This window comes from Callithrix jacchus, chromosome X (assembly GCF_049354715.1).
Source record: "Callithrix jacchus isolate 240 chromosome X, calJac240_pri, whole genome shotgun sequence".
Classification (NCBI taxonomy): Eukaryota; Metazoa; Chordata; class Mammalia; order Primates; family Cebidae; genus Callithrix; species Callithrix jacchus.
The window spans coordinates 90172617-90192799 of record NC_133524.1 but is presented as its reverse complement, the minus strand read 5'-3'; the positions used below and the strand labels follow the sequence as shown (position 1 = coordinate 90192799).

At 33.8% G+C, this 20183-nt stretch overlaps 1 protein-coding gene across 3 annotated transcripts in view; it reads right to left on the bottom strand.

Annotated features, from left to right (window-relative positions):
* The window catches only part of FAM133A (family with sequence similarity 133 member A), a 39240-nt gene that overhangs the window by 7693 nt on the left and 11364 nt on the right, over positions 1-20183 (bottom strand). For all 3 annotated transcript variants that reach the window (XM_008989575.5, XM_078362200.1, XM_078362201.1), the window contains exon 3: positions 7983-8026. The gene's annotated coding sequence lies outside the window, so the exon portion shown is untranslated. The remainder of the gene's footprint in view (positions 1-7982; positions 8027-20183) is intronic.

Here is a 20183-nt window from a genome sequence, read left to right as displayed (position 1 = left end):
TAGAAAGCTTCTTAAAGGATTTAAGATAGGAATGGGTCTGTTAAATTATAAAATGGCAATTATCTGTACATGTAACAATATCTTTAATTATAACAATATGTTTAGCCACTTTACGTTGATGATAATATAGAAAATAACAACAGTGCAATCTAAGTCACAAACCAAATAAGAAATAAAGAGGGTTTATTGAAAAATTTAATCATATATCATAATTTCCAGGAAATACATAGCTTTGGCAAGGGTATATAATACAATATCCTTTTTCCTAAATAAAAGCTAAGCATGAACACATCCTATTCTAGTTGTTAACATGACTGTTCTGAAGCAAAAATTATCACTCTTACCCTGACTGGAATCAACATGGTAGAAAACTGCAGTGTGGAAACAATTCTTCTCATATATATTCCCTCCAGCATAGTTCTGTCATGGAGCATTTGTCATTCTAAGGAAAATTTAAGAATTTAAAATATCTCTTCCTCTTTCTTCCCTCTACAGAATTGTCAAGTGACAAACGGTCAATCTCTGCCATCTTAAGGATAATATGTGGAAGCTTATAGAAGCAATAAAATATTGTAGAGGCAAGTGCTAAGATAGAAAAGAATGTTGTGAGAGGGTAGAAGCTCCAAGGATAAATGCTTATTAAATGTTTGTTTTAAAGAAATGAGCACTTCACTGTCTCATTGGCCTTATTATAGTACGACACTTTGAATTTTAAATTCAGAAAAACAAATCATCACTATTGTTTAGCTTTTATGCCAATCAAGTGATATGTATTTTTTAAACAAACTTTTTATTTAAAATACTTTTAGATTCACAGAAAATTTACAAATATTGTACAGAGGATTCCTGTATCCCCTGCATCTAGTTTCTCTTACTGTTAATATCTTACATTAATATGGAACATTTGCCACAACTAGTGAACCAATACTTATACATTATTATTAACTAAAGTCCATTCTTTATTCAAAGTTCCTAAGTTTTTAGCTAAGTCCTTTGACTGTCCCAAGAATCCATCTATGATACCACATTACAATTATGCATCATGTCTTCTAGACTCCTCTGAACTGTGGCAGTTCATCAGAATTTGTTTCTGATGACCATCACTGTCTTGAGGAGTAATCATCAGATATATATTTTTTAGAGGTTTATTTTATTTTTTAGACAGGGTCTCACTCTGTTTCCCAGCCTGGTGTGCAGTGGCACCATTTCGGCTCATTGTACCCTCTGCCTGCTGGGCTCAAGCGATTCTCTTGCCTCAGCCTCCTTAGTAGCTGAGACTAAAGGCACGGGCAACCACATCTGACAAATTTTTATAATTTTTCATAGAGACAGGGTTTCGCCATGTCACCCAGGCTGATTGTGAACTCCTGGACTCAAGTGACCCACCTGCCTTGGCCTTCCAAAGTGCTGGGATTACAGGTGTGAGCCACAGTGCTTGGTCTAGAATGCTTTTCAATTTGGATTTATCTAATGTTTTTATCATAGCTATACTTAGACTGTAAGGTTTTGGGAGAAATAACATAAAGGCAAAGTATCATTCTCATCACATCATATTAAGGGTATGTACTACTAACTTATCATTAAGGTTGCTAACCTTGATCACCTGACTGAAGTAGTATTTATCAGTTTTCTCCACTCTAAGATTATTCTTCTGCCATTTCCATACTGTACTCTTTGTGGAAAAAAAAGTCACTATGTGCATCCCACACTTAAATAGGAAGTTACATTCCAACCTCTTGGTGATGGGGTATGCCTACATAAATTTTGTGGAATTCTTCTGCACAGGAGATTTTTCCATTTATCCCTATTTATTAAGTCATTTATTTATACCAGTATGGATTCGTGAGTATTAATTTTATACTTTGGGTAATATTATAATACAATTTTATTTTGCTGCTTAAAATTTTATTTTGTTGCTTTCAGCTTTGGCCACTGAAAGCTCTTTTAGTTAGTTCCTCTGTCCCTCTGATATTAACTTCCTCATTTTGTTTCTTAAGTACTCCCTTACTTGCTGGCTCTTACAAGATGCTCCAATATCATTTTGTATGCCCCTGCATTAGCCCTAGAATCAGCCATTTTTACAGAGCTCGGGTTCCTTTTACTGTAGAATGTTATTTATTAGAAAACAAGACCTTGGCACTGGGTGTGCTCGTTGCTATTGGGATATTATTTCTTCTAGGCCTTCTCAGCAGATAGAGTTACAAAATATATAAAATGCTTTTAGTTTATTTAATCACACATTAAGTTTAAACTAACTACTTTGCACCAGACAGGAATTATTTAGAGATGATACATAGAACACTGTGTTGACTATAATGTGACATCTAGGTGATATGACTGAGTCATCACCGACAAAGTACATTTATTTCTCAAGTAATAGGAATGGATCCGTCCTTGATATACTTCTGAAATTCTTTGAAAGGATAAGAGTATAGTCTAAAAAACTGTGTAAAGGCCCTCAGAGGAACTAAATTCACAAGCTTTGTCCCTTTAGCACTTTACCCTAGCCAAGCAGCCATGAACCAAAAAACAACAGTGTCTATAGTTCCAGTGTCAATGCTTTAGGAAATCCTCTGTAGAAAACCATTATATACATAAATACCAAATTCAAGTAAGCATTTTCCAAGAAGGTACTTGTTTTGACAATGCATTTGGTATGTTTTGGATAGTTACTCACGACTTTCTTGATTGTTTCTTGACAATAGATTTTGCTCTAGAGCACTGTGTGCAGATGTGGTGGGACATGACTTTACATAAAATAATCAAAATGGCCTAGAGCCCTAAAAATTCCAGCTCCTCTATTCCACAGGTCACCTTACGTGAACCAAATCTAATTGAATACTGGCTTCTTTCCGTCTGTGTGATATGACTACTCATATAAAAATGCACCCTGAACAAATAAGGTTTGCGCCATGTTCTACACCCATTGTCTGAGTTCCTGCTTAATAAATGTCTTTTAAGTTTTGTAGGAATCCTTGACAAGGTTCCTCAAACTACAAATGTTATTAAGCCAGTGTTGTTCAGCACTGAACACCTAAAATCAATTTTATTCGCATTTGACCAGTATGCAACTGAAAAATTATTTCAAATTTTCTGAGTGACATCAAGCTGGACTTCCTATTTATTTCTTATAATTTCATTTACATTTTAGTTTTAAAGTAAAGCAATATGCTTTATAGTAGAGGACCATAATATGCCCCTTGAGGCAATGCACTGTGCATACAAACTGATTTTCAGTCTAAAATATGTCAACATTTCCCTAGCGTCTAGTTGTGCCAAGATACACTTGTCATCTCGTCTAACAACTTATCAAAGATAGGGCCTTAAGCATAGGAAGCAAAATACCAAGGGAGTTCTTTACTATTTTTCCCAGTGAACATAATTCAAAACATATCTATTTGTGCATGGCTTTAAATAGCATTACTTGGTTTTACATGTATCAGTTCCTTCTGCAAACTGCCACCCCCACATAAATTTTTAATGTATTTCTGAAAACAGAACAGAGAATTTAATGCAAATATACTGGCTGAGAAACAGCCAAATGTACTACAGTTATTTATTGAAGATGGATACACTTGTATGAGTTTTAGATTTTCTCACATTAGAAATGACTATATATGCACATGTCCTTAAAATCCAAAGGACAGAGCATATTTGTTAACATAACTAAATTATAGCTGGCTACTGAAAATAATAGCATGGAATGGTCAGAAGCATCAAAAACTGTGCAAATTTATTTTGTCATTATCATACTGGAATGAAAAAGGACTATATTTACATAACTGGCATGATTTGAAAAACCATGTGAAGGGATCACTCAGTATTCATCCTTAGAGGGAGAAAAAGCAGTTCTCAATTTCAGGAAGATCACTATGGAAGATTTGGCTGGATGAAAGGAGATAAAGCATCTTAGCAAAATTCACTAGGTAGGCTATATTAATTTCACTGGTGCAGCAAATGATCATTAAAGTTGAAGGCCTAGCTCTCCCATTTACTTGCTGAGTGATCTCAGAAAAACCATATTACCTTACTGTCTCAGTTCTTATATCTGTAAGATGAGCTGATATATGATCATTCTCTTTTAAAACACCATCCCCTATCCCCAAATTCAAATGAAATACTCTTTGGGAACCATTTGAAAATTGTAAAGGTTTATATAAAGAGTTGATATTCCTATGACTATTATTATCAGCATATATTAATTAATATAAATATGAAATACCTAACATGAATAGGTACTGTTCCAAGTGATTTGTATGAATTACATCATTTGATTATCAAAAACTCCAGGAAGTAGGTACAATTATCTTCCCTATTTGACAGATAAGGAAACTGCATCTCAGAAAGGTTAGGTAATCTGTTCAAGGTCTTATAACTAGTAAATGCTAAAGTCAAGATTGGACCCTTAGAAGCCTGATCTATAGTCTGTACTATTAAATAATGTTATACTAGGAAGAGTGGTTGTGAATTCTAGTTGAGGACTATGATGTTCAGAAGGTGACAGGCCAAATGCTTCTTTGAAAGGGCAGAAGAAAGTCTAATGTTAACAGAATTTTAAAGGGTTGATAAGATCCATTTCTATAAACTGGGACAAATTAAAGAAAATACTCTGCGAATTTGTCAAATCAATCTAAAATTTTCAGATATATAAAGCATAACCCTGTTGTTGGGTAAGGGTGGAGATGGGAGCCTAGCTAAAACTAGTCAGTGTTTTTTTTCTGCACTGCCATGTGGCTGTATACAACTATTTTTTACGACCATGAAGGTAACCTGGGAAAATGGAAATATACAGAAAACTCAATAACACCATTTATCTTCAACTTCTTTCCTTACTGAACGTGATTATTAGAGCTGTTAAAATTGACTAAAGTTTTCCCTTCTCTCTTCACACCTGCAAATATGGGAATGCTTAAGGAACAGTGTTATCTATAATCAGTCCAAGGAAATGGAACATATTCAAATCATCCTGTATAAGTTATAAATTCTACTTAAGTTTCTTCCTTTTATCCTCCAGATTAGCTAATAGTATTTGTGTTCCTTTGCATGATAGTATATGTTTCTGTGATTTATATGTGTAGATGATCATTTGTAATTTCCTTTTTCCTCACTGGATCACACATCTCTAAAGATCTAAAAGGTAAAGGCTCTTGCGTTGCCAAGACTACCACGCTTTATCCATGGCTTTGGCAGACGTTCTGAAGCAAGGGAATTTGCTAACTTGACACTTAACACCATGCCACATATTCCAAGCTTAACTGTTATTTTTACTTATTTACAATATCATTGCCCACAGCAGTTGTCTTGTAGTCATTAGAAATATAGGAGGATTCCATACTGGGAAGTTGGTTATTTTCACCCAGATATCTCTAAATCTTTTTCATTCTTTAACTGATACTGAATTAATCTGCTCATATAATTACCTGAATCCGGAATCTGAAGATTCCAGTGCATTTGCTCGTGTTTCTCGAAACTCAATAGATAACATTTTCCTCTGTGTTAGGGAGAAGCTAATTCTAGCCTTAAATGCCTCAACAGCCCTGAATATAAACATAGAGATTACTTATATAACTCCCCTAAGTTTTCTGATAAGCAGCACTATCAAAATCTTGCAATTTATTTGGTGTAGCCAGTTTCAAATGTTTCAGCATTAAATTCCTCATCATGGAAATAAATTTGATTTATTAAAAACTAGAGAAACCCTGCTGATATAGGTGATAGGGAGGAGGACAGCAAACCACATTGCCATGTATGTACCTATGCAACAATCCTACATGTTCCTCACATGTACTCCAAAACCTAAAACGCAATAAAATATATAAAAAAATTAGAGAAACTCTTAAGGTGTTTATGACATACTAAAATGAAAGCAAACTTGATTTTCGTCAGTCTGAATTATTGGCTTAGAAAATAAATCATTGTTCTGTAACTTTATTTCAATCATAATACAATTTAAAATAGAAAAAATGTCTTAAGCTGGGGTTGAAACTGGATGGCAAAAATATATAATCTGAATGTAGGTGATTCATTCACTCACTCAACAAGTTTTTATTGAGATCCTACTGTGAACCAGACACTAGTATTAGAGAAGGCTTTATGGGGTTTACATTTTAGGCGAGGGAAATAATTAGCAAATTTGGGTTTTATTCCAAATATATCAGAAGGAGTCTAACAAGGATGTTAATAGAACATATTGGGGAGTGACAATTGGTGGAGGGATAGAGAAAAAAGTTAAATGACATAATGAAGAAACAACCACATAAATCTGAAATGTGGAAGATTACAAAGAACAAACAGATTTCTTCTAAAAATCGATTTCATGGAAAAAAAGAAAAATTATTTTAGGAAAAAAATTTAAAGAGACATAACCTTGATTTCATCTCAGTTGAGGTGAAAAGCATGTATAAGAGATTTCTTTCTAGAATAATAAAATGTTCTCAAATTAGATTAAGATGATGGCTATACAACTTTTGTAAATTTGCAGTAAATCATCAAACTGTACACTTAAACAATTCTCATGGTATAAAAACTCCAATAAAACTGCTAAAAACTGAGAGAAGGGATCTAAGATATCTCATACTGATTAGGCATTAGATGATAGGAAAATAAGCAGTTTAAATATGGTAATACTGAGATTACATAGAATGCCCTTATCTTTAGGCAATATATGCTGCAATATGTTCATTGAAGCATCATGAGGTCTGTAACCTACTTTCAAATGATGCAGCAAAACAGAGAAAGCAAATAGAACAAAATGATAAAAGTTCTGGACTCTAGATAGTGGGTATTTAGGTGTTAGTCTTCAGGTTTTCCAAGTGCTTGTGAATTTCATAAAAAAAGTTGGAAAATATATTATTTTTAAGAGATTAAAAGAAAGTCACAGGGGGATATTAAGTAGGGAATGACAATCTGTGGTTATTGGCCATATTAACAATCAATTTGGGCCTGCTTACTATATGATTTGATCAGTTAGACAGAAATATCTCAATGCTATGAATATTGAATAAATTTAGTATAGTGAAAAAATAATTAATGATGAAGCTACAGATAGACTTGGGCTAATGTCATGTCTGCAGCAGTATGAATAGTGGTAATGCAATTCACCTTTCCTTTCTGCTTTCTATCTGTCCCATTTTTTCCTTTCTGTTTTGGCTAGTTTACTTTTTTTATGCCCAGTTCATGAAATCAAGAATCCCTAAGGTACATGGCATAACTAAAGACCTTAACTAAATCTATGAACTCCAACCTAAATAATTTAGTCACTGATTAACTCTTCCATTTTTATCTTCTTCCACATTCATTCTCCTCTTTGTACTTCAAGTTCAGTAGCTTCTTTCTCTCAGTATCTCTGATATGCCATATTCCCTCAGCCCAAGACCTTTGCAAATACTATTCCCTCCCTAAGGGAAACCTTAGTATCATTTACATAGGGAAGCCTTTCTTGATGTCTTTGAAAATGTTAGGTGTGATAATTACACTCAAATTATTTGTATAATGATTTGTTTAAATCCATTTCCCCCCACTAGATTATGGATTCTATAAGGAAAGGATTCATGCCTTGAGAATTCACCACTGAAGCTCTCCAAACAATAAATAAATATACATTCTATTATTTATCTCATTTACAAACCAAAAGAAACAACCTCTATTAACTGCATATCCTTTAAAATCTATTGCTCCATTTCTCTGCTTATCTTTTTAGCAAAACTCCTGGAAATAGCTATTTATACAAAGTTTTCAACTCCTTTCCTCTCAGTCTCTCTCAAACTCATAGCAATGGAACTTTCATTTCAACCACTCCATGGGAACTTTTCCTGTCTAGGTTATGAATGACCTCCATGTCACTAAATCTCATGATCAATTATTATTCTTCATTTTATCTTCACGGATCAGCATAATTTGACAGAGTAGATCACTCCCTCCTCCTTGAAACACTTACCTCAAATGGCTTCCAGGATAACACACACTTTAGGTTTTCCACTCACCTTTTCCAGTTGCTTCTTTCCTGGCTCCTTTTCAGGTTCTTCCACTTTTACCATAGAAAAATGAGAAATGAGATAATGTTTGTTAAAGTTCTTGCACTAACATGGCAGTAAGTTTTAGGTTATAGAACTAAAACTTAGAGTAACAAAAAAAAGGTAACAAAATTTGAAGAGGTATATGACCAGAACAAAATATTGTTTTATCAGCCAAACTAATCACCCTTTTTAGAAAGTTATGATTAGCACTTCCTTACCATTATTGTTATTTATTCAATTGTAAACAACTATTTACTATAACTATAGATTGCTCCCTGCTCTCCCACATTTTCTACCTGTAATTGTTTACCTCATGTATTCTTTCCTCACTGCCTATTGAAACCACTTTACCCTCAATCTAATCATTGTTGTGAAACCCAATTTCTTTGAAAAAAATTCTACCCCATCACCTACACTTCTATTTTATATTTCAATACTGCTTTAAACCTTAAAGTAAATTAATAAAAGAGCGACTGGGGTAATATTTATGAAATAATTTTCCCCACCTTAAGTAATTAAGAAATAAATTCATTTTTAATGCCCCTTAGTGTCCCTAAACTTTCATTGCCAACAAAGCCTGATGAATATAGAACTTTCTGATAGTAATAACAGTATACCGATGAAACAGGAACTCAAAATATGGTCCCATAACCATGGGGATCTTCAAGATCTTTTCAGGGAGTCTCCAAAGTTCTCCTTTTTCTAACTACGTATTTGTGTAAGGTCTGATTTTCTTCCTATACTTCAACTAGAACATCATATCATAACAGACTTAATGTGGAAACTGATAAGAGAATTATTGAGTGAGGTATCGAAGAGATTTTTAAAATATGCAATAGTATGTCTGGTTTTCACTAAATGTTTTATTTTGGAAAATATAGTCATATTTTATAAAGTGTTACCTGGCTAACAGGTAATGGGTTTATTCTTGGTATTTTCAAATGAGTTAAACATTGCAAACATTTCTCAGTTTTACTTTTAACACCACAAATATCAAACATTACTATATATCAGATATTATTTACCACATAAATAAATGCTGTTTAAGGTTCTTGGTAATTTGTAACAGTGTAAAGAAATCCTGAGGCTATAAAGTTTGAGAAACTTTGCCCTCCAAAATTGTTGCTCAAATAATATCCATGAACCACCTGCCTGATTTTTATTAAAAGCATATTTTTATTTTTAATATGTCAAAGTATTAATTGACTATAATATATGTATATATAACCTGCCTATATTTATTAAAAATATAGAGTTTTGATTTTACAGAATATCTTCTAAATAATAATTGTGGGGACCAGTCATGAATTTATATTTTGAACATGATCTCTGGGTGATTCTTATACACATTAAAATTAGAAAAGTCAAATGAAGGGATATAAAGACTTTGAGGTCTGATGAATCCAAACCCTAGTTTTGGACACTTCCTGGTTGTAACCCTAGCCTATACTACTCTTAAGCAATTTCCAGCTCTTAGTTTCCCCTTCCCCTATGTCCCTAATCCTATTCTAACTGTAAATATTCAATTAAATAACTGTTCATTTCCTGAAGAAGTTCCAAGATTTTGTATCAGAGAAGTTTTAGAGGCAATAATCTGGGTCCGAGAGAAAGGACACTGGAAAGGACACGTGTACTTCCATAAGAGGCACAATGTTTTTACTTAAATCGTTTTGAGGTGGCTATGAGAAGATGATGGCGATTCTAATGGGATACTGTCTTCCAGGCTACTCCTTGGCATCGACACCTATTTGATTCTGCTACAGAACAGGGAGAGCCTCTTCAAAGGATTTTATTTTCTGTTCTTCACCTCCAAGCACATGACACCGTGAAGCTGGCAGCCATTTCATCTTGCCCTAACCCCAACCCAAATCAGTTATTCTTATCAAGCTACCTGCTACTTCCTCAATGCTTGTTGTGATTTGAATACACAGTTCTGACCAACGAAAGGCTTGGAACTGGTTAGAATGTTATCAATTCAGTCAGTTAGCAGAAACTAACAATAACCCATGAAATTTTGCCCACCACTGAACCATCCCTTTAAGATCCATCCCTTTAAGAAAGTTCTTCTCTGCAGAAGAGTGCTGCTCATAGTTTATTAACTTGCAGGATGAGAATTGTAGAGTGATGTTTAAAAATCCAGATTCCCGTGTTTCATCCCAGACCAAGTATATCAGAATCTCTGGGAGTAAGACCTAGGAATTTAAAAAATGTCTTCAGGGGCCGGGCATGGTGGCTCATGCGTGTAATCCCAAGACTTTGGGAGTCCAAGGTAGGCAGATCACCTGAGGTCGGGAGTTTGAGACCAGCCTGGCCAACATGGTGAAACCCCATCTCTACTAAAACTACAAAAATTAGCCGGGTATGGTGCCATGTGCCTGTAATCCTAGCTACTATGGAGGATGAGGTAGGAGAATCCCTTGATTCTGGGAGGCAGAGGTTGCAGTGAGCTGAGATTATGCCATTGCACTTCAGCCCAGGAGGAAAGAGCAAGACTCCTTCTCAAAAATAGAAAGTCTTCAGGTGATTATGGATTATGGTAGAAACTAAAGTCTGGAAACCATTGAAATAGGAAAAATGTCATGTAAAAACAATACAGAGAATAAGAAAAATATGCTTATTCTCTCTCATCACCTAGTTCTTTCACCAATTGCAAGCATATGGATGTTGTCACCTACATCCCCTTCTATATAGACATAATATTTGTTTCCTTCCAATTAGACACTGCTATTCAGGAGTTCTAGACCAGCCAGTAGCACCAGGAGTAGTGATAGTTATTCTATCTAAAGTCACAAGATATTTAAGTATAAATTAAAATGCCCAGGTAATAGCTTATACTGAAAATAGTATAAACACAGGAATTTTAGTTGGATAACCAACATATTCTGTCTCTGTTAGAGGATATACATACTTCTGTATGTATATCATACATAAAAATCATAATCAGAGTTTTCCTTGGTGAGCCTGGAATCATTAAAAAGGGAGTCAGTAGATTTTCTTAATGATCACTACCTTAAGGTTTAATTTGATGTATTTACCCATCTCCATCATTGAGAAGGAGACTGGAATATTCCAATCTACTAATCACAGCACTCTCTTTCTTGACAGTGCTGGAAACCTGCAACTAGCTCTCTCATTTTCCCTAATGGAGCAATTTTCTTTCTGATAATTCACTCTCCTGTTAAATGATTAGATTTTACATTTTTAATTTATAATCATGGTCTATTTGTGTCTCCTTTAGACTCAACCAAAACTGAGCGTTTCCAAATTGAATCATCTACTCACCAGCCTTCTCTTGGGTTAATTTTTTAAGTGTTTTATTTTACTAGGGATATAAATTTTTCTTAATTTTGCCTTGTATTTCTGACCCCTCTGTAATGATCACATGATACAATGAATTTTAAAAATACAAGCAATCAACTTTTAAAGAGATCTCAAGATTGTTTAGTATAATGTCTACTAATTGTAAAAATATCACGGCAGAAGGTTTCCATTGTGTTATATTAACTGGAGAATACTTTCAAAGTGGTTTATTGCATCAAAAAATATTTCAAATGAAAATATTATAAACAAGCATGTAATATCTTTCTCAAAAGATGCTCTGTAATATTGACATTTTTTGTCTGCATTTTGCATTTCTACCTCTGCTTATCTTAATCTCTCTCCTAAACATACAAGATAATCCCTTGTGCTGACAACCCAATGTTATTTTTCTCTGCACTCACTTGTTCTTTTCCTTTAAAAAAAAAACTCTGTTTTTTTTTTTTAAAGGTCTAAAATACATGTGCTTTATTGCACTGGATAATAATAAACATTTTGATTTTAACAAAGATTATATTAATAATCTATTATCTAGATAATTCTTTGTTCAACATTTTACACTGTGTAAATATCTCAAAAGAGCAATTTGAAACAAGCGAATGTTAACCTTGTTGTTACTGCAAAGTTAAAACTTTGTTATAAAACTTTTATAAGAAATATTAGTTACAAAAAGCAAAAACGGCAAAATTAGTACTAAATGCATGGATACATGCTCCCTTCAGAAGGGCTTTGGCCTTCAAAAAGGGTTTTAATGTTGCATCTCAAGTTTAATAGTTGTGAAACCATAGACTGATCTTTTAGCCTTTATTAGGATAGTCTTCACATTGGGTAAAATGAAAAACCCTGTCTCTGTCTTGTGGGTTTTTGTGAAAATCCAAAATGGTACTGATATGAGCACACTTCAAAAAGACAAATATGTTATACTGATGTAATTTCATATTGTTGGAATTGTTAATTTTAAGAATTGATGTAATTTCATACTGTTAGAATTGTTAATGTTAAGAATCATCATGCTATCAAAAGGATATAAAGGGAGGACCATATAGGTCTATATAACAAAAATTTCAAAGGAAATTTTGAAATTAAAGAATATATATCTCAGTGATATTACACACACACACACGTACTCACAGGTAAGCTTTTAGGAGATCCTATAAATAATACAGATAGCTATGCAAATATTGTACACTGGGTTTGCCCAGCTTACATTACATATTATTTATTCTTTTCTGTGTGCAGTCCATCTTCCATACTGCCAACTCTAGTTTCCTACCTTAAAATAAAACCCCGACTTTTTCAAATGTCATTATTTTGGCAAAAAGATCCTGGCTTCCACTTGTTTCTCTAAACGCATCTCCCCTTAACTTCCTTCCTCTTATTCTCTTTTCTTCCTTGACTCATCACTATGACTCCTATGCTACAGCTATAGGAAATACCCTACTGTTCCTCAAATATTTCTGGGTCTTTTCTAACTCTTTGACTATAAACAATCATGTTGTTTCCTTTGGCTGGAAACCTTTCTTTAATCCCTGACTTCTCTGATCCTCTTAGTAGGAAATAATTTCCTTCTACCCTATATGTCCATTACATGTGGTTCATTCATTTATTCAAACAATATTCATATATGAAGTGTCTATTATGTTCCAAACACTGTGCTAGGAAATGCTTACAACATGAAAGTAAACAATACAATCATGGTTCCTAACCTCATAGATTTTATGGCTGTTCATATTAGATAAATCACAAGTAACTACATAATTAAAAATATGACAGTGCCATATGGTTCAATGGTAGCGCATAACTACTACCCAGTCTACAGGATCCTTAGGGTAGCAATGATGAGTCATTTATCCATTCTTTCCCACGGTATTAAACATATAAGAAGTGCTGGAATAAATCTGTTTGTTTGTTTAAATTACGTAGCCAGTCTCAGTAACTGTTTCATCACAATGCTAAACATAGAGTCTATTCAATGCAAAAAACGAAACTACTCAGTAACCTAAATGTTTTGTCTTTATAAGAAAAGTGGTAGTTTACATGTTTCTTGACTGAATTGGCATCTCAATACATATTATGTTACTGAGCATTTGGAGCTAGAATTACTTGGAACATAAATTCTCATAAAAATACACAGATGGCATCCAATTATGACTGGCTAAGAAGATCAGGAAATCCTTTCCCCCCAAAAGTACTAGAGGTTAAGTATACCTAATCTAAATATCAGAAATCCAAAGTGCTTCAAACCCCAAAAGATTCTGAGTGGCAACATGACATTCACAGGAAATATTCATTGGAACATTTTGGATTTTGAATTTTTCAAAAATTAGGGCTATGGAACTGGTAAGTATAATGCAAATACTTCAAAATCCAAAAAATCCCAAATCTGAAACACGTCTGGTCACAAGCATTTTGGAAAAGGAATATTCAACCTGTATAAGCCTGGAAAAAATTAACAGAATCAACCATTTTGGTAGTCTGGAAATTAACCAAAAACATGCCTCTATCTGAGAAGCATTTATGCTTGAAAAATCTCTGATTTTGGGATAAGCATAGTAGGTAACTGTGGCCTAAAGCTGCTCCCATATTTCCCATCCCCAGCTCATTTAGCTCAGAGGTTCTGCCAGGACTCATACACTGAAAACCACAAAACATTACTGAAAGAAATTAAAGAATATCTAACTAAGCGTAGAGACATTTCGTACTCTTGGGTTGGAAGGGTCAACACTGTCAACATGGCAGTTCTCCCCAGTCTGACTGATAGGTTAAATGCAACCGCTATAAAAATACCAGCTGGCTTCTTCAAAGAAATCGACAAATTGATCCTAAAACTGACACATTGATTGAAAAAATCATATAAAAATATAAAGGATCCAGAATAGCTGAAACAATCTTGAAAAAGTAGAGTAAAATTGGATGACTCATACTTTCTGATTCCAAAACTTACTATAAAGCCACAGTTAAGATAACGTGGCATTGGCATATAAATAAGTGGAGCAGGATTGATAGTTTAAAAATTAATCCATACATTTATGGTCAACTGATTGTCTACAAAAGTACAAAGACAATTCAGTGGTGAAAAGGATAGTCTTTTCAACAAATGGACAATTGTATATACATCTTTTTTAAAAAGAAAGAAATTAGACACTTAACACCATATATTAAAAAAACCTCAAAACAGATCACAGACCTAAATGTAAGACCTAAAGGTAAGAGTTAAAATTATAAAATTTCATAAAAGAATATAGGAGAACATTTTCATGAGTTGAGTTTGGGAAAAGAGTTCCTAGGTAAAATGTCGAAAGCATGTTCCGTAGAAGAAAAATTTATAAATTGGACTTCATCAACTTGTGTTCCCCAAAAGTCATCATTAAAAGAATATAAGCCACACCCTATGAGAAAATATTGCAAATCATGCATCTGATCATATCCAGAATATTTGAAAATGTCTTACAAATCAATAACTATTAAGACCAAAATATTAAAAACTGGCAAATAATTTGAATGAACATTTCTTCAAAGAAAATGCACAAGTGGTTAAAAGGGATATGAAAATATGTTCAACATCATTTGTCATTAGCGAAATGCAAATCAGAACTCCCACAAGAAACTATTATACATACACTAGGTGGCCATAATAAAAAAGGCAAACTACACCAAGTGTTGATGGGAATACACAGACAGTAGACCATGGTGCATCTGCTGGTGGTATTGCCATATAGTACAGCCACATTGGAAAATATTGTAGTTTCTTTACAAATTAATGACAAATATACTGTACAACATAGCAATTCTACTCCTAGAGATATATCCATGAGAAACAAAAACATATGTCTACACAAATACATGTATGTAAACATGTATAGGAGCATTACACATAATAGCAAAAAAACCTGGAAATAATCCAGATGTCCATTGCCTGGCAAATTCATGAATAAAATGTGATACAGTCATACAATGGAATAGTATTCATCAACTAAAAAGAAAAACTATTGATCGATGCTATAACATGGCTGGACCTCAAAAACATAAGTGAAAGAAGTTAGGTGCAATGGGGAATATACTGTATGATTCTATTTAGACAAAATGTACAGAAAAGGCGAATTTATATAGACAGAAGACAGACGAGTGTGCTTAGGCCTCGACGTGGAAACATGGATTGACTGCTAACAGGCCCAAGATAACTTTTTAGGGAGACGAAAATTCTAACAATTATGGTGATGGTCGCACAACTCTCTATAAATTTGCTAAAATTATTGAATTATAAACATATAACGAGTGAAATTTATGGTCTGTAATTATATTTCAATAAAGGTTCTTTTAAAGAAAAAAGCCCACAGAGATATAGTAACTAAAAACAATTTAGTGGATTTCTTTAAGTCCTTACTTAGCTTTTTTAGGCTCACTGTATGTACCCATTTTCCTAATTTCTACTTCTATACTAACACTCTTTAAAACCAAGTCTATATCTCCAGCCCTGACTTCTAATCTTTCTTTTCTCCAGTTTTCATCTCATATATTCAGTTACTTCTTATACTCTCCCAGCAAAAGTTAACTCCTCCACCTCTTGCCTCAATAAGCTTTCCTTCTCAATTTTCCCATACCTATTAGTGGCACCTATAATTTCCTTTGTTTCTCACAACTTCAGTCTCCTTATTTTAATCCCACATTAAATTAGAAACCTAGTAAAACTGATTTTCTCCAAAGCATCTCTTAAATGTGCCCTTTCCATTGTCTGATCAAACTGGTCTTGCTGGTTTTATATCCTTATGCATAGGTGATAGAGCAATCTATCTCATGTTCTATTTTCATATCACTACAGTCCTTGAAAACTTGTAGTGTCTTTAAATTTACATGTGCCTTTTTTTCAATCAAAAATATCTGCTGAAAAAAAATAAACACAGATAAACAAAATAACCATGGAGTACACTGCTTATAAGTAAACATAGTTAATACTTTGTTGACTATACTTCCAGATATTTTAATGTATATTCATACCCTTTATTTAAAAAAACAAGTTTATATACATAATATTTTGCAACCTGCTTGCATGACTAAATGCTATATCATGATCATCTTTCTAAGTTAATAAATATTTATCACTACTGATAACATATTACTATTCCTTTGGATAAATGGACCTTATTTTGTTTAATCAACTATTACTTTTACCAAAATTTTGTAAATTAATTTTAAAACTATTGCTGTTACCTATTATATTAAATCTAAATTTATAACCCTTGCATTCTCCAATACCATCTTAATATTTTCCAATATAATTCCTTTATGCCAGACAAAGCAATCTGCTTGTACTACACGTATATATATATAGTTAAGTCATGCATTTACATCTTCTTATATCCTTAGCACTGATATTTAAATTTTTTGCATTATTTATTTTACTTATTTATATAATTGCTCTGTAGGTGTCTCATTCTTGTATTTTTTTCTCTCCTAAATTAGATTGTGAACTACTCCAAATCAATTTTTAAGTTTGTTTTTTCTATCCCCACAAAGCAATCAACATAGTGCTACATATACAGTAGGTCATTAAATTAATATTGATTTAAATTAAAGATACAAATTCTTGCATTCATTCCTCATAAGTTCATTCGGTAAAAACAATTTTGAGAAAGTGAAATGAAATAAAAATGAAATTGAAAAACATTTATTATAAATTAATGAACACCTACTACACACACAACACTGGGTTATCATGGAAACAAATAAATAAATGATACATGATCTCTCCTCTCAAGGGGTTTATATTCTATACAGGGAAAGTAAGGCACATAAATAGTTAGACAATGATACAAGACTACCATTCAAAAGATATTAAGGAGCAATACATGATTAAGTGAAAATGAGAAAACAGAAAATCAGTGATCCGGGGACTAGAAAATGGAGAGCTAAGCCTTAGAAAAGATAAGTTGAACGTTAACATGTGGGAGATTTGGAGAAAAGGCAACCCTTACACACTGCTTGTGGGAATGTAAATTAGTACGGCCATTTTGTAAAAACAGTTTGGTAGTGCCTCAAAAAACTAAAAATAGAGCTACCATATGATCCAGCAATCCCACTGCTGGGTACATATCCACCCCACTACCCCCCCAAATAAAGAAAATCAATATATCAAAGATGTGTCTATATTCCCATGTTTATTGAAGCCATTTTCACAACAGTCATGAAATGGAATCAACCTAAATGTCTATCAACAGATGAATGGACAAAGAAAATGTGGTATACAAACATAATGGAATGGAATTTAGCAATAAAAAGAGTGAAATTCTGTCATTTTCAGCAACATGGATGAATCTGAAGAATATTATATTACGTGAAATAATCCAGAGACAGATTCCACATGATCTCACTAATATGTAGAATCTAAAATGTTGTTCGTATGGAAGTAGAGAGTAGATTATTGGCTACCAGAGGATGAGGAAGGTAATGAGTCAAGGGATGGGAACAGATTGATCAGTGTTGTAAAGTTACAGTTAGGAAGAACAAATTCTGGTATTCTACTGCATAGTAAGAGGACTAGAGTTATCAACAGTGCATTGCATATTTCAAAATAGCTAGAAGAAAGCTTACTGAATGTTCATCACAAAGAAATGATGTTTAAGGTGATACATATGTTAATTGACTTAGTTGATCATTATACAATGTATACGCATGTACCAAAACACCATATTGTAACCCATAAATATGTATAACTATTATGTGCCAATCACACCTCTTTTTAAATTTTAAAAACATTTTTAAGTTTATGGCAATATTTTTGGAGGCACAGGTAGTCTTTGGTTACATGGATAAATTCTTTAGTACTTCTGAGATTTTGGTACACTAATCACCTGAGCAGTGTACACTGCACCCAATATGTAGTTGTTTATCCCTCACCTCTTCGCACCCTTCCATCCGAGCCCCCAAAGTCCATTGTATCATTCTTATGCCTTTGCTTCTTCACTTAGCTCCCACTTATAAGTGAGAACATATGATATTTTGTTTTCCATTCTTGAATTACTTTAGGGTTTATGCAGAGGAAAATTAAGTTTGAAAAAGTAGGCTGAGGCCAGAAAGTGAATGGCCATGAATGCCTGATGAGTCTAGACTTGTTAAAATAACCCTTTATCGAGCACTGTTATGTGACTGGTGGGTCACAAGCCTAGTGGGCATCTTTTGTACATTAGATATTAGAAATCCATTTCCTCTGTCTCATGGCACTCTTATTTTCTTTTGAGAGCAGTCAAGTGAGACTATGACAAAGAGTCTCATCCTCTTATAGCCAAGTAGCAAGTAATTAAATTGAAAATGACTGATGTTCCAGTTTATCTTAGCCTCAACATCATGATTAGACTATTCTGGCTATGGAGCCATGTTGTATTCCCTGTTTCCTTGGTCTCCATGGCTACTTCAGTTTCTGCCTGTTTCCATGCCTGACTCACTAGCCTCCCATTGATTCTGTGATACCCTGATATTTTTCCAGTGAACTAAATTTTATATAAATGAGACAGAGTCTTTTCCTGCTGCTTGTAACTAAAAAGTCCTAATTGACATCGCTATGTATTATTTTCCACATTTCACTGAAAAGAAGGGTGTGTATTTGTTAAATTTAGTAAATTCCCAAGGCCACACAGTTAGCAAGTGGCAAATGTGGGTATGTTTGACTCCGGATTCTAAGCTGTATAAAATTGCCTACTAGAGGCTATGTGGGAGGCCAAGGTTTAAACCCTAATTTAAATCTTCAAAAATGATATTCTTATCCTTATGTCATGCTAGTTTTAAATGAGACGTGACTGCTGATTTTAGAGAAGGGTATGATATAAAGAAAATTACATTTTAAAGGGGTTAATTTCTTTCTTTTTTTTCTTTTTATTGAGACGGTGTCTCAGTCTGTCACCCTGACTGGAGTGCAGTGGTGCCATCTCGGCTCATTGCAGCCTCTACCTCACGGGTTCAAGCAATTCTCCTGGCTCAGCCTCTCAAGTAGCTGGAATTACAGGCACCTGCCACCACGCCCACCTAAGTTTTGTATTTTCAGTAGAGACCAGGTTTCACCATGTTGGCCAGGCTGGTCTTGAACTCCTGACCTCAAGTGATCTGCCCGCCTTGGCCTCCCAAAGTGCTGAGATTACAGGCATGAGCCACTATGCCTGGCAAAAGGGTTAATTTCAGAGTATGTAGGCTGGAAGAGAAGCAAGAGTGCTTGAGGTTGGAAGATAAATGAAGAAAGTGAGGTGAATAATCCATGTGGGAAATGACAGGAGTCTAAACAACAAAATGATGGCTGAAATGTAAGACAATGTAGAAGGGAACAATTACTAGAATACTCTATCAGTTTTCATAGCTATCTCTCTAAAATTTGCATCCTATCAATTTTTCTTTTCACTATTTTATAATAACTTTGGTCCAATGACTTCAAATTTCAGACCAGTGAGCATAAGTCTTAGTGAATTAAACAGAATCTCTTGGTAAGCACAATATAAACTTAGAAACAAGCATAGATCATTTGCAGGTAAATTAGGTACACATCATTTGAAGAAAAAGTACAATCTGCCCAGTGATTTTATGATCAAGCAATATGGGTCGAAATTTCTTCAAATCATTGCAAAACTACAGGAAAAAAGGCTATAATAAAATTAAGATAGACATTTGTAGAAATTGGCTCAAGTTTTTCCTACAAGAGTAAAAATAAACTTTTCAGAAGAACGGTTAATCCACTCACAATCTTCAGTTTTCAGGTAAGAAAAGTCACTAGAAGCAAGAGTCATTATTCTCCATTGAAAACAGCTGTACAAGTCAATAAGAAAAAAAATAGAAGTTGGCCGGGTGCAGTGGCTCAAGCCTGTAATCCCA